General features: G+C 37.8%; 1 protein-coding gene across 2 annotated transcripts in view; it reads left to right on the top strand.

Moving 5' to 3' along the window:
• The first annotated feature begins 4559 nt into the window (after window positions 1-4559).
• Window positions 4560-14373, top strand: part of LOC109421733 (inverted formin-2) — a 303562-nt gene continuing 293748 nt past the window's right edge. The window contains exon 1 of one of the 2 annotated variants that reach the window (XM_029858142.2): window positions 4560-5072. The gene's annotated coding sequence lies outside the window, so the exon portion shown is untranslated. The remainder of the gene's footprint in view (window positions 5073-14373) is intronic. The other variant, XM_029858144.2, reaches the window with a different exon arrangement.

Raw genomic sequence — 14373 nt, 5'->3', positions numbered from 1 at the left:
CAATTTTTAATCATATAAGTAAAACAATGTCTCAAACAAACAAACGTAACACTCATTTTTGTCCATCGTACACTGATTCAACTAAAAATTAAAAAAAAAATCAGCAGCAAATCCATAGAACTTGAGTTGACGTTTGCACACTAAGTAGTGCCTCCTAATTCACGGTAGGCGTGTATGCTTCAGTGACTGGTAATTTAATCGAAACATACTAAAAGTGTTGCATGTATTTGTCTGTGAAAACATATTTATTTGTTGTAACTGTGGAAGAATATGGAACAAAGATAGTTTTGAAAATATACGCAGTAAATCCAAAATGATGAAAGCAATAAATATAAGAAAGGTTGAAAACCCCTGTCAGGTGAATAACATGAACTTTAGGCCTTATTTTATTTTCGAAAAAATAAATTTCAAACATATTTCGGGATTTGTTTTGCTTCGATATAACGTAACCTCGATAAATATAACATACCGAAAATAAAAATACGGGCGGTCAATCAATTTTCATTTTTTTTTTGTACTTGTTGGCTTGTTACAATCTAGCGTCCATTGAAAATAGGATCTTTATTTCGATCTCTTTCCATTTCAATAGTCCTTCCAATATCGAGATTTGTAGAGCCAAATAAAAATACATAGCGTGTGTAATGTGTATGTACTGTTAACAAAAAAAATATACAATGCAGGTGATAACTGAAGCTCAAGTCTGCGGCAAAAGAGAAAAAATTACATTTACCCAAAAAATGCAAAATTTGAGCACGATCGGTTATGCATACACTTTGCGCAACTATTAACTATTCCCACACACATCGGATCGCTTTTCGGTCTTCGAAGAAGTCCGACACATCCTGGGCTATACTTTTACATAATCAGTTATAAATATAGGACAATATTGAGCAACTTTCAAGAAAAAATACAGAGAAGATTGTTTTCTTACACAGATAAAAATAAGGAGATTTATACGTCATGTAAACTTCAGTTTAGTCATGTAAACTTAATGTTATGATGGTTTAAATCAGAGTGTCTGAAATCTCATGTATACATGAATGAGACAGTGTGCCATGCGCTGGTTGGAAATGCGTCTCAAGAAAATTGCGTGATTTGAGATCATAGCATGCTCATAAAAAAATGTGTGTACGTGCCTCAATGAGACGTCTCGTGAGACTCGTCTCATTGAGACATTTGTCAGTTGAAACGAATTGCAGAAGAATTATTTTAGAGGCCCAGATATCTTGTGAACCTGATCCCATCCTAGAATTAAGGCAGAAATAGCGAGATCGACAATTATCTAGGGATTCAATATATTTATCCACGAGCGGTAATGGCGGTGGTGGTTTGGATTTTGACGTTTCTTTGGGAGTTACCGAAGTGGTTCGTAACCTCCTCACCCTTTCGCAGACCGCTCGCAAACTTGGGTGAATTAGTGATCCAATGAACATTGGTTTTGGTTACATCGATTAGAAACTATGTAAGGTACACAACTCTGGGGCACTGGGTAGTGGGTGCACACGTTCAACTTGCTTGTGTAGATCACATTGAACCCATTTTTTTACAAATCCTTACCATAATAAACCGTATTATTTGACACTGGGGCGACACTGAATAGCTACAGAGGAAACACAAAAACTGTTCTCGTTTCTAGTCGCTTCAGGCTCTACTTGCCAAACCAATTATGGTACATTTATGTGAAGTGAAAAAAGACGGAACCCACCGATTATAATCTATGCATTGAAGAACGTTAGGACCATTTCCTTTCATTCCTCCGTTGGTCAATCAAAACACGTCCACAAAATCACCAATCGCAAGCGCACGAACTGACCAAACGAGTATCTACAGCACTCTTATGCAGTTTCTCAAAACATTATGAATTATGGACATATGTACTCACATAACTAGGAAAGACGCTCGTTCCAGGATTGTTCCTCTTAGGTACCACTTTTCCCGTCGTAAAACCACCTCCGGCTGCTTTCCATCTGCCCCAGAATACTTATAACCAGAATCCTTTCCACTCCTGGAATACGTCAACCCAATCCCAGATGAACATTATCTGTAAATGTAATCCTAGTGAAGGTTTTGCGAGTGTATCAAGTAGGTGTCGGGTAATAACAAGCTGCACCAGACCCTCCTGGAGCTTGTCTCATTGAGATGTCTCATTGAGACTCGCAATGCTAATGTGATGTGCACCAACATCGCGAGTCTCAAGCTCAAGGAAATTTCATGTACACACAGCCAACTTTTCTCAATCTCGTAATGAGATTTGTGCGTACAGATACTCTGGTTTAAATGATATATCATGTAAATTTGTGTTGTATGTCATGTAAACACACAGAGTCATGCTGAATTACATGATATATAATGAAAGTTTACTTGATATTTTATGATTTTTACATGATATGTCATGTAAACTTCTGTGATATCCCACGCACCAATCATGTGCATCATATGTCACAGAATTTGACACTCTTTTTTCGGTCTGTGATGCTCTAAATGTAGGCTAAACCATTCATTCATTCATTTATTTCGTAGGGTAGAAGCTTCAGTTTTGGTCAGTCCGGAGTTTTGGCCATAGTGCTGTATTGAGCCTGTTGCGATCTAAATCGGCGTAAATTTATTTTTTACTAGTAGATCCTAATACAATATGATGAAAACAGCTGTGAAAACCACACATTTTGATTAAAAACTGGAAGAAAAAATATATTTCTTTAAAAAATCAGCTCCCATATATCTATTTTGGCCAGGCCACCCCCATAAGAATTACACGTGATTGGCCAAAATAGAAACCAAACTTAAGAATATGGCCAAAACTGTTGCAGTGCTTCTATTTTGGCCAGTGCCACTTTTAATACAAAAATCAAGTATTGGTTTGATTTCTGCCTTTTTGCTTCAAAATATAGATTGAAACCTTTCATTTGACACATTGGTTGTTTTCATAGGATTATTGGTTATTTTTATAAAAATGATTTCCCTTAGACTGGCCAAAACCGGTGCCCGCACCCTATTTCATCAAATTCAAGATAAAACTGAATCAACAATATTTCTCCATTATACACGGTTCGTGGCTGCCGCTCTCCATCCTCGGTCGCGCCCGATGCTCGCCAAGTCACGCTCTACCTGGTCCGCCCATCGTGCTCTCTGCGCTTCACGCCTTCTTGTGCCAACCGGATCAGTTGCAAACACCAGCTTTGCAGGCATTCTTGCAACATGCCCTGCCCACCGTATCCTTCCGGCTTTGGCCACCTTCTGGATTTTGGATTCGCCGTAAAGTGCAGCGAGCTCGAGGTTCATTCTTCTCCGCCACACACCGCACAGAAAAAAATATTCATGTAAAATTCAGCGAAAAATCATGCACATAATTGGAATGCTAGAGTTAGTGCATATTTACATGAGATATCATATAAAATTACGTTACGTTCGTGTAAATGCACACCGCCGAAGATCGTCCTTAGCACGCGTCGCTCGAAAACTCCGAGTGCTAAATCAATCATGCCCAAATTTAGCTCAGTTGTTTGGGACCTCAAATAGTTCCTAAAAAGCTTTGATCGGATTGAATTGGATCACTTTTAAATTTTGCCATACAACGTTGACCCATCCTAAATTGCTCCTATGTGCATCTTATTTTAAAAATAGATTGTTCTCCGATTGTTTCAATTCTTTCGGTAAGACAGCATGCTCACTCCTAATATTAAATTCACAAATAGCGCATACTAGCTATGTTGATGAAAATGGGAGCACTTTGCTAAATATACACAGATCGAAAAAAGAGTGTAAACTTCTGTGACATATGATGCACATGATTGGAGCGTGGGATATCACAGAAGTTTACATGACATATCATGTAAAAATCATAAAATATCATGTAAACTTCCATTATATATCATGTAAATCAGCATGACTAGGTGTGTTTAAAAGACACTACACCGTCTTCAGCCAGAGGCTGCACAGACTGAAACATTACTGACACGAGACAACGGGCAACACATATTACACCCAGTGGCCCAGTGGAGAATTTTCCGTTTGACGAAAAGATTTCCCCGACTGGAGCGGGAATCGAACCCACACTCCGAGGCTTACGAAACGCTTAGACGACTGACGCCGCTAACCGCACGGCCACGAAGCCCACAAACATAAATACAAATTTATATGATATATCATGTAAACCGTCATAACATTAAGTTTACATCACTAAACTGAAGTTTACATGAAGTGTAAATCTTATTATATCTATGTAGGTTCCGTTACCCTACATTGATGAATGCAAATCGGAATTGATATAAAGAAGTTTGAGGACCACCCCACGTTTTAGCAAATACGCGACAATTCGCGTCTTCGTCATTTCCAGGCTAGAACGGACGAACTGCAGTCAGGCTACACTGATGCTACACGAAACGCTCTGCTGCTGGTTGTTTGCAGCTCTTAACCGAGTCATGCGACATCGACAAAGTTCGTCGTCGCAGTGTCACGCAAAGCCAACACGTCTTCCAGCAAGCAAGCAAGCAAGTAGGAACCTATACGCGAGCGTGAGTAGCTCGCGCGCGCGATCTTTTTATGCTAAACCAAGTCGCTCGGTCCGGTCCGGCGTCCGCCGTTAGTTCGGTTCGAACCGTCTGCGCGATCGGATTAAATCGACAGTCAGTACAGTAAGTTTGCACCCGTCGCTGCCGTCGCCGCGTCGTGACAACGACTTCTCCCGTGTGAGTGTGCTGTTGCTGCCGCTGCTGCGGATAGACCCCCAAACGAACCCACAGAAGAACGAGACCTGCCAAGCGTCTAGGAAGAACGCCCGCGAGTGTAGATTTTGAACGTGGACGACAGTCAGTTAGTGCTTTACTGGATAGTTGGATGGATTAAATTGGTTTGGTGTTTTGTGTGAGTTGTTTGATCATCACCATCAACGGCCAGAAGTGAGATAAAGCGGGGGCCTCTCGATTGGCCTAATGCCCGCGGTGGGTCTTGATCTGCCCCGCGCAGATATTGGGGGACTTGGCCTGGGCGCAAAGCGTGTCCAGTAGTGCATCGACGAACGAACGAACCGTGGATTACTCAACAAATAATAAGAGTGCAGTCAGTAATAATTGAATGTAAGTGAGAGATCTCGCCGAAATGCACGGTGTTACACTATGAAAAAAACATCTATGACCTATGGAAGGTTGAAGGTCTGATCGAGTAGTGTTGACTAACAAAGGTTGAAAAATTTCCTGACATTCCAATACTTTTGAAAACTGATTCTAGATATATTAGTACTTACTGCAATTAAAACATGAATCATATTTTCAATGTTTTTTTTTGAAAATAGGAAAGTTGGAATTTCTCATAAACGTTGATTTACTCAACCTGCTTCCAATATAGCATACATTCCAATAAAACTTTGAACAAATTGGTGATGTTGAAAATACTACTAAACCTATCTTTGAAATAAAAAACTGCATTTTGAAAGTTAATAATGAATTTCAATAATAGAAGAAAAATCAAATTATGTAATTATTCATTTATTTAATTTTTACCATCCCTAAATAAATAATAATTCAACGAATTGTCTTATCCTAAAACCATAAGCCATAAACCACACATAAATAAAAAAAAATAAAATAAATCAATTAAGTTATATAAATCAAAAAAAAATAAAAATAAATAAAACTAACATAATCAATAAAAAAATAAATAAAAAAACGATCAAAAAGATGAAAACTAAAACAGTTGAATGTTTGCGTATGTGAAAACAGCCTGTCATTGGTATTCGAAATTTTTCGTTTAATTTGTGGCCCAGTGTAGCGTTCTGTGGTAGATGCCAGTGAATAAGTGAAAAATAAACACGCCTGATGCGATTGAGCATCGATCCACACAGGGGAAGAATCCATCTGCTATGCAAATTTCGAACGTGAAGGTGCTCGAACAGGTTTTAATTGAAAAATTATGAAATCTTTCCTTCAATCAAGCCTTGCGGTGGCATCGGGCAAGCGTTGCTAAACTAGTGAATCACTCAATCCGGCGAGCGTGAAAAAAGGCATTTTACTCTTTCTCTCTCAAGCTCCGTCTGTCTGTCTTTCCCCCTTGCCTAACAAATCATACGAATCTTTTGTGATCTGCCTATTTGCAAATCAAAGACGCTGTCGGTGGCGACAGACTCATGCCTACATGCACTCACTCGCATTGTATACGGCGACGGCGGCGGTCTTTCAATTTTGGTAAGGTAAGTGAGAAGTGTGTGGCCAGGCCGGCCACCGTCCGTCCGTTCGTGTGGGGAAGCCAGTAGTGTATAGAAAAAAATTAAATACCAGAAAAAAAAAACTGAATCTATATGTTCAAATCGAAGAACTTGAAAATCAAGGAGAAAAAGGACGCCCACATTTCGCCCTGTTTGTTCGCTGCTTGTGTTGAGTTCGAGCTTGGTTCGGGCTGGTGCGGACCACGCGCAACCATGTGAACCACCTTAGTAGCTAGGTAGTAACCTCAACCAGCAGCAGCAGCAGTAGATACTAGTTGCACGAGATCATCAGGGGGCGGTTCGCACATTGGTGACTGCGATGCTAGAGTTGTTCAACGGTGGAGGTTGAAATGGCGTTAAGAGTTTCTAATGAAGGAATGTTATAGCACTTGAAATTATGATTATTGTCAACTGTTATGTATGGAGTAGTTAAAGGCTGTTCATTAACCTATTCACGAATACTTTTTGGCGGAAGCTTTCTGACCACGGCCTTACTGGTTTTCAACTTATACAGGTGTTTCTTAACCTTACTCTGCATAGATAACTCTACTGTTTAACCGTCATCAAATATAAGGGGTCCAGATGCAAAGCAATGTAAGTGACCATTTAGTCGTCATTGAGCAGAGCATGTTGAAAAATTCTTCAGATTTCTAGTTTTTAGGAACTTTTTAAAGATTATTTTTACCATGTTTAGAAAAATTACAATAAATCAGAGAAAATTGGGTTTATATTGATACTTCATACATTTCGTATGGGTTGAACAATGTTAAACCTCATTTATTTTTGTAGTATATTTTTGTCACTTACAACCCCTTCATACCTATGATAATACTGTTCGCAGAGCCGTAGCGTGGTCCCATGGCGCCCTTGGCAAGCATCCAGATTGGCGCCCCGCGACATTGTTAATTTGCTAAGTTTGTAATTATTCATTTTTTTTCAAAGTATCTTTAAAAGTTGCACTTAGTGTAAGAAACAATTTCCCCTCGATTTTTTTTTTGTATTCTTATAATGTATTTCATTCGTCTATTTTTTAGGAATTTCAATGGGAGTCACCTAACAATTTTCCGAAGTTGTTTTCTTTTATACGAGTATAAGTACGAACATTACAGATTTATAACATAAATGATGCATAATTTTCTTCAGCAAATCTTACAGGTTTTTTTGAATTTTTGTTTCTGTATTTTTTAACTGAATTTTGTTCTCAAAAATATTTAATTGAGTTTTGGGGGTTTTCAGGAATCCTCAAATGATATAAACTTTCGGTGATTAGTTTAATAGACTCCACGCAAATTTCGGGATGAACCTGCCTACGGCAGAAATTCCCTAAATAAAAAAGAAATAAAAATCCACTCAAATTTTCCAATAACTTCACCAAAGATGTGTTCTGTAGTTTTTTCAAAATATTTCTCAAAAGATCTGTAAGAAAATGTTCAGTAATCATTAGACAAACCATGGATATGGTTGAATACCAGGAGAAATTTCTAAAGGAATCTCTACATCAGTTTTTGTTAAATCTCTGGAAGAATTCCCGCTGGAATCACGAGAATAAATTATGCTAGAATTCCTGCATAAATTTCCGGAGGAATACTTGATGAAAATCCGGGAGAATTTCAAATGGAATTCATGGACTAACTCTTGAAGGAATTGCAGGATCTGTTCGTGAAGAAATACTTGATGGAATGTTAGAATTTCTAGAGAATCACTTTTGGAAGAATTTCTAAAAGAAATCTTGGAAGGAATCCCTGAAAAGGCTTCTTGAGGAATCTTTGGGGAATTTAAAAAAAATGCCTAGGAGATTTTATGAAGAAATTCCCGGAAAAATTTCTGAAAGAATCCACGGAAGGCTTCCAAAACAAACCTTAAGAAAAAAATTGGATGGAATCAATGACAAATTTTCCAAAGAAATACCTGGAGAAATTCCTGAATGAATTCCAAATATATGATTTTCTGGAGTTGTCTATAAGGAAGTTCATGGGAAGGTATCAATGGAAGTTTTTCTGATCGATGTGATAGATTTTTTACAAGAGAATCTATAAATGACTTTCTGAAGGAAACTTTGATCGAATTTCTAAAGAATTCCATAGAAGACTGGAAAATTTGCATACATAATTCTTGGGATTTCCAACGGAAGCTTTGTAGTATTTTCCAGAATGAATCCATGGAGGAATAACTGACAAAATCTACTGAATGGTTTTCAGGCACCTAATCCTTAAAGATATTTTTGCAGGAATCACTATACGAATTCCGAAGAAAATTTTGGAACTCTGAGGAAATTATGGAAGATTATTCAATAAAATCATTGGAAAAATATCGGGAAGAATCCTTTGACTAATTTTTGAATAAACTTCTAGATAACTTCCTGAAAGCCTCCCTGGAGGAATTTCTAAAGGAATTTAGAAACTTCTTCGAGATATTCCAAGAAAATTTGTTTTAAGAATCCCTGAAGGAGTTTCTGAAAAAAAATCAAGATAAATTTCTGATATATTTTTTGAAAGATTTTCTGAAGAAAAAAATCTAAATAATAACCTGGTGGAATTTATGAAGAAATTCCTAGAATATTGAATTTGTTTTGGGGAAATGAAAATTAAAAAAAAATACCATGGTAGATTTTTGGGTAAAAACAGCTTGAAAGATTTCTGCTAGATTTGCTAGTTTAAAAGTTTAAGCCCAAAGAAACATTTACTGGAAATAAGAATTGGATGAACTTAAAGAGCATTAGGAATTATCAGAAAGAAACATTCACTAGACTATCGAAAGCTTATTGATTTTGTTTTGATTATTAAAAAAAAATAAAATAGCTTCTAAAAAAAGCACAATCTTAAAATTGTAATTGTAATTGTAATTGCTCAGTCCACACCCAGGCCGACAACTGTCAGCCCATCTGCTTGTAGGCAGATGTGGACCTACTAAGCCTCCCCCGTTAACATGTCCTACACCGAATTAGCACACCGGGATCTTCCACAGGCAGGCGCTGGCGTTACCAGTCCCAACAAGTGTCAGATACATTAAATAGATGGGGTAGAGGATATAGGAAGATGTGGGAATAGGATGGGAAGAGGTAGAAAATGAAGAGATAGTAGAGAGGTTTCGATTTTGTTGCTGAAACGAGAAAAAGAAAGAATGATAAAGAACATTAGCGATATGTTCATAGATTATGATTTGGTCGATAATTTCTCATCTATTTTGTTTCCATATCGTTGCATCATTGACTATTTTCATCGCCTTTCTAATTTTTGTTAGGGCCATCTCGCGTTTTTTCGTCATGTCCTCTTTGCCGGTTGGCGACGTTCGGGATGTAAGTAGAAAAGCATGCATTTAATATGATTAGTAAGACAGTAACTGTGATTGCTCAGTACTTCCAGCAACAATTTGTCCGCAGTATATATCAGGCATCCCGTTTTAACAAGTCCTACACAGAATTAGAAACCCGGATCTCCCACAGACAGTCCAACTAGTGTCAGATAAGTTCAATTGAGGATAGGAAGCGGCGAAATGAGAAGACAGTAGAGAAGGTTTGGTACATTGGTAGCTGTGTTCATGTGATGTTTGTCTGACATTGAAAAACTATTTTCCGTAGGTGTTTAACTCTCTACCCCAAATTTAATACCGGAAAAATATCTGATCAGATGTATAGTTTGGCAATTCTATGTCCATACATCTTTTATCAAGAAGGAATAATGTTGTTTACAGTTATAAAATACCGATTATTTGAAATAAAGTTAACACTAGTTCAACTAACTACACAAACAAAAAGTGTTATTATATTTTACCAATGATTCCATCCTAATCTTGACCCTAACATAGTTATGCGCTTAGTGGACAATGACCAAAAATAGTGTTGTTTCGACAATAGTCACATACTATGCCCTACGACATTGACGATTCTATTGTCTATGGCTCACCTATTTAGCGCCACCCAGCAGGGACTTAGTCTGGTACCAAATTCAGTATATCCGCTCCACGTAATGTACCGTAACTCTTTTGATTTGTGATATATTACGCGGAACATTACTCTCTTCATTCGGATAGCGGCTATGTAACCCATTGGATTAAAAGCCTCCATCAAACATGAAGCGGTTAATCGGAGACTGAAGACTCTATACCAAATTTGGCTCAGAGACAGGTAATCAGTGAAGTCAGAGTTTGTCAGAGACGATTGATACGTATTAAGACAAACTTTCCACTGCATCTGCCAGCAATAATCGGTGATCGATCAACAAAAAAAAAAAAAAAAAAAAGCACAATCTTAAAATTGTCTAAAAAATCTAATTTTTTGAGAATACGGAAGGACGTAAAACACATGATCAATTTTGAATACTGTAAATAATTAAATCTAACTGATAACATTCAAGAAAACAACAGCATCATCCTGTTTCCTTCTAGCCTTAGCCCTTTTCGGCGCCCCTCTGAAGCTGGCGCCCTTGGCGGGGGCCAACCTGGCCAACCGCATGCTACAGCTGTGACTGTTCGCATGTTGATGAACAACAATATTTTGTATGTCAGCAAATTTTCCTTCTAGTCATGCCAAATGGCGAGCATTGACGCAGTCTTTTTCCACGTGCCATGGATAGTTGCATAAAACTTCCGCATATCGTTCTGATATATGCCTTCTTGTATATCCGTCTCACACTCACATTATGCTTTTTCAACCCTTCACTGGCCGCTGTTGAGAAATGCATATTATATACAAAGGATAGACAAAATGATCGAAACAGGCAAAATTTTCACTTTGCAATAAATGTTCAACTAGCTGTAACCTTTGAAAAATGCATCAAATATTCTCAAATTTTTTGCTGTATGTTCATCAAATAGTTGTGCATCAGTAGTCTAAATTTGGAAAAGATCGGGCCATTCTTCATGAAGTTATAAATATTCTTTTTTTATTTTTAACCACTTAACCTAATTTACAGCTCTATTGTCCACTGGGGCACTACGTGAGCAATTTCAATGTACAGCGCCTAGATTCTTTTCTACTTTATCTAGCTGGTTGCCTTTCTGCTGCTTTCACTTTTTTCTACTTTATACCTAGTAGAATGATGAGCACAATGATGATGATGGATGGCCGTTGTTCCTTTTCAGTCCGATTGGGGGTCCATTATGAGTAGCAGTGAGTAGCAGTAGAACGTGCCTCTAGAGCCGACCTACTGATACCTGATGAGTAGCAGTTCGCCGATGTCCAGATATCCGGGTTCGTTTGAACCATGGTCTCAGAAGAGGGTCAGTGTCAGTTGCTCTCGGGGGAAAAGCAACTGACAAAAAATTGCAAGTGCCGGGGCTGGGAATCAAACCCATGACCATCCGCATATGAAGCAAACGTGTGACCAACTACGCCACGGGCTCCGGCATAAATATTCTTGAAAAGGGTAAAATTATTCGATAGCCAACTTTGAGCTGTTATATCTCCGGATTCAATGAACCGTTTGCAATGAAATTTTGACCATTCATGACCTATATAATGAACTTTGACTTAACTTGAAAATTTTAACAGGAGAAAAAGTTATAGCGATTTTATTTTTTTATTTTTCAGTAAATTGGTCTATTTTTAATATGCATTCCATTACTTTTTCAATTTATTGGCGGCTGTGTTGTAACTTTTCTTCAAAACACATTTATATATAAGCCAATCAGAGAGAAACTAAATGAACTCAAATTTGCATCTTGAATTTTGAAACGATATTGATGTTTTGAATAATTTGGTGTTTTATTAGAAACATAATCTAATCGTTATAATTTTCTTTCGTGTTAAGAACTTTAAGTTAAGTCAACGGTTTTTCGTAGCTCAGTATATAAGTCATAAATGGTCAAAATTACATTGCATTCGGTTCATTGAATCCGGAGATATAACAGCTCAAAGTTGGCTATCGGATGATTTTACCTTTTTTAAGAATCTTTATAACTTTGTAAAGAATGGCCCGATCTTTCCCAAATTTGGACCACTGATACACAACTAGTTGATGAACTTACAGTAAAAATTTGAGAATATTTGATGCTCTTTTCGAAAAGCTACAGCTACAACATTTTTTGAAAAGTGAAAATTTTGTCCCGATCATTTTGTCTATTCCCTGTATAACAGCTGGCAATTCATTAAACAAAATTAAGTTATACCACTGTTATCCATAGCCCAATAATAAACTTGCACAGATGCAGTTAGTCTGACGGTCTACCGTGGACGAATGGATAAATGTTAGATTCTTTCCCTAATTTACCTCACTTGGTCTATTTAGTTCTCCCCGGACCTTTCCGGGTTCAGATCGAACCTAACAGGTTGCCGACATGACAACGACACACTATGGAGTGAGTAGAGTTTGACGACTAGACAAGTTATCAGTATTATTTCTCTGTTGAATTTTAACTTGAATATTTTCCGAACTTTAATAAGCATTTATAGGGCTCTTCCATTACCAGGAGGATTTCTTCCAAAACTTCTTCTGGTGATTGTCGTAGGCATTCTTTCAGAAAATTCCTCCAGGATTCCCTTCTGCGATTCCTTCACGAATGCCTTGTGTAGATTCCTATATAGATTCCATCTGGGGACTCCCCCAGGAGTTTCTTCAGAAGTTACTTCGGGTGCTACGATAGTTAAAACTGGGGCTCCTACGAGAATTCCTTCTGGAAATTGATGCAGGAATTCGTTCTAGTTATTTCTCCAAGAATTCACAAAAGTAACTCTCAGAGGATTCCTAGAAAAAAAAACTCGTGGAACATTCGCACAGAAACTCCCCAATGAAAGCTATAAAGAACTACTGGAGGCTTCAGACATGGAATCTCTAGAGGATTCTCACTAGAAACTCTTAAAAAACTTCCGGAGAATTTCCAAAGAGAAAGCCAGGAAGGAACTCTGGGAGCATATCTAGAAAAAAAAAAACTCTTGGTCCCTGGAGGATTCTTAGAAATAAATCATAGAGGGTTCTCAGAAGAAAACCTTGGAAAATTATCTGAAAGAACTTTTGATGGAACAAAGAAGAAATCCTGGAGAGTTTCTAAAGACGATTCTATAGGGGTTGAAGCAGAAGCTCATGGAAGAATCCATGAACAAATTTATTCTACGATTACCCCACGAATGCCTTATGTAGGTTCTTTTATGGATTCTGTCTCAGGATTTCTCCAGAAGTTTTTTTCAAAAGTTCCTTTGAGATTCCTACAATAGTTTAAGCCGCTGTCCATAAACTATGTTGATTCATTGTTGTCATCTCATTTTCCTGTGGAGCATGGACTTTGGCCAAAACTCTACATCTCCATCCTCTTTTTTACCGTCTACGTAGTTTATAGACGGGCTCAAGTCAGAGACTTATCCGAGAATTCCCTCCGGGAATCAATCCTGGAACTCGATTTAGGTATTCCTCCAAGAACTTCTAAAGGAATTCCCAGAAGGAACTGGATTCTTAAAAAAAGGAAAGATTCGCACAATAAAATGCTAGAGGATTTTCTGAAGCAACTTCTGGAGAATTCCCAGAAAGATTTTCATGAAAATTTCCTGAATGAATTCTAGAAGAACTCACAGAAGGTGGAGGATTTTTATAAGGAACTTTTGGAGCATTTTCAGAAAAAAAAGCTCTTGGAAGGCTTCCAGGAAAAAGTCATGATACAGATACAGCCAATGGAGGATTTTCGGAAACAACTCTGAAAGGATTCCTAAAAAAGAATTCTACCTAGATTTCCAACAAATACTACTGGTAACCGTAGAAACTCCTGGATAATCTGAGGGAACTCTTGCGGTAGGACATCCTGAAGAATTTCAAAAGGCGATTCTGGAAGGCACTCAGCAGAAGCTTTGGAGTAATCCAAGATCAAAATTATTCTATGACACATTCCACGCGTTACGTTTTGCGCGAGAATCAAACTTTTGCTTCCAAAAATCGCTAGGTTGTTGAATACATGCAAACCGGCATATCAAACGATCAGATTTGAATAGAAGATTCATTTTATGCTTTCTGATTGGAATTTGGACCTTTGTACTTCGAAAGAAATCAAGAAATACAGCGTAACGGGACACCATCACAAAAAATGACGAATTTTGGCCGAACGCCAAGAAAGTTGCTACTTTCTAGAAGCAGTTTTCAGGTACTATTAGAAGAAAATCAGTAATTATCTTCATGTTGGTGCAAAAAGAATCATCATTGACAGCAGGAGCCCGGAAATATCGTTCAATGAAGTTCAAAAACCACGGTGTAGAAGTG

Source organism: Aedes albopictus, chromosome 3 (assembly GCF_035046485.1).
Source record: "Aedes albopictus strain Foshan chromosome 3, AalbF5, whole genome shotgun sequence".
Lineage (NCBI taxonomy): Eukaryota > Metazoa > Arthropoda > Insecta > Diptera > Culicidae > Aedes > Aedes albopictus.
The sequence above is the reverse complement of the archived record's forward strand: the minus strand, read 5'-3'. Positions and strand labels throughout refer to the sequence as shown.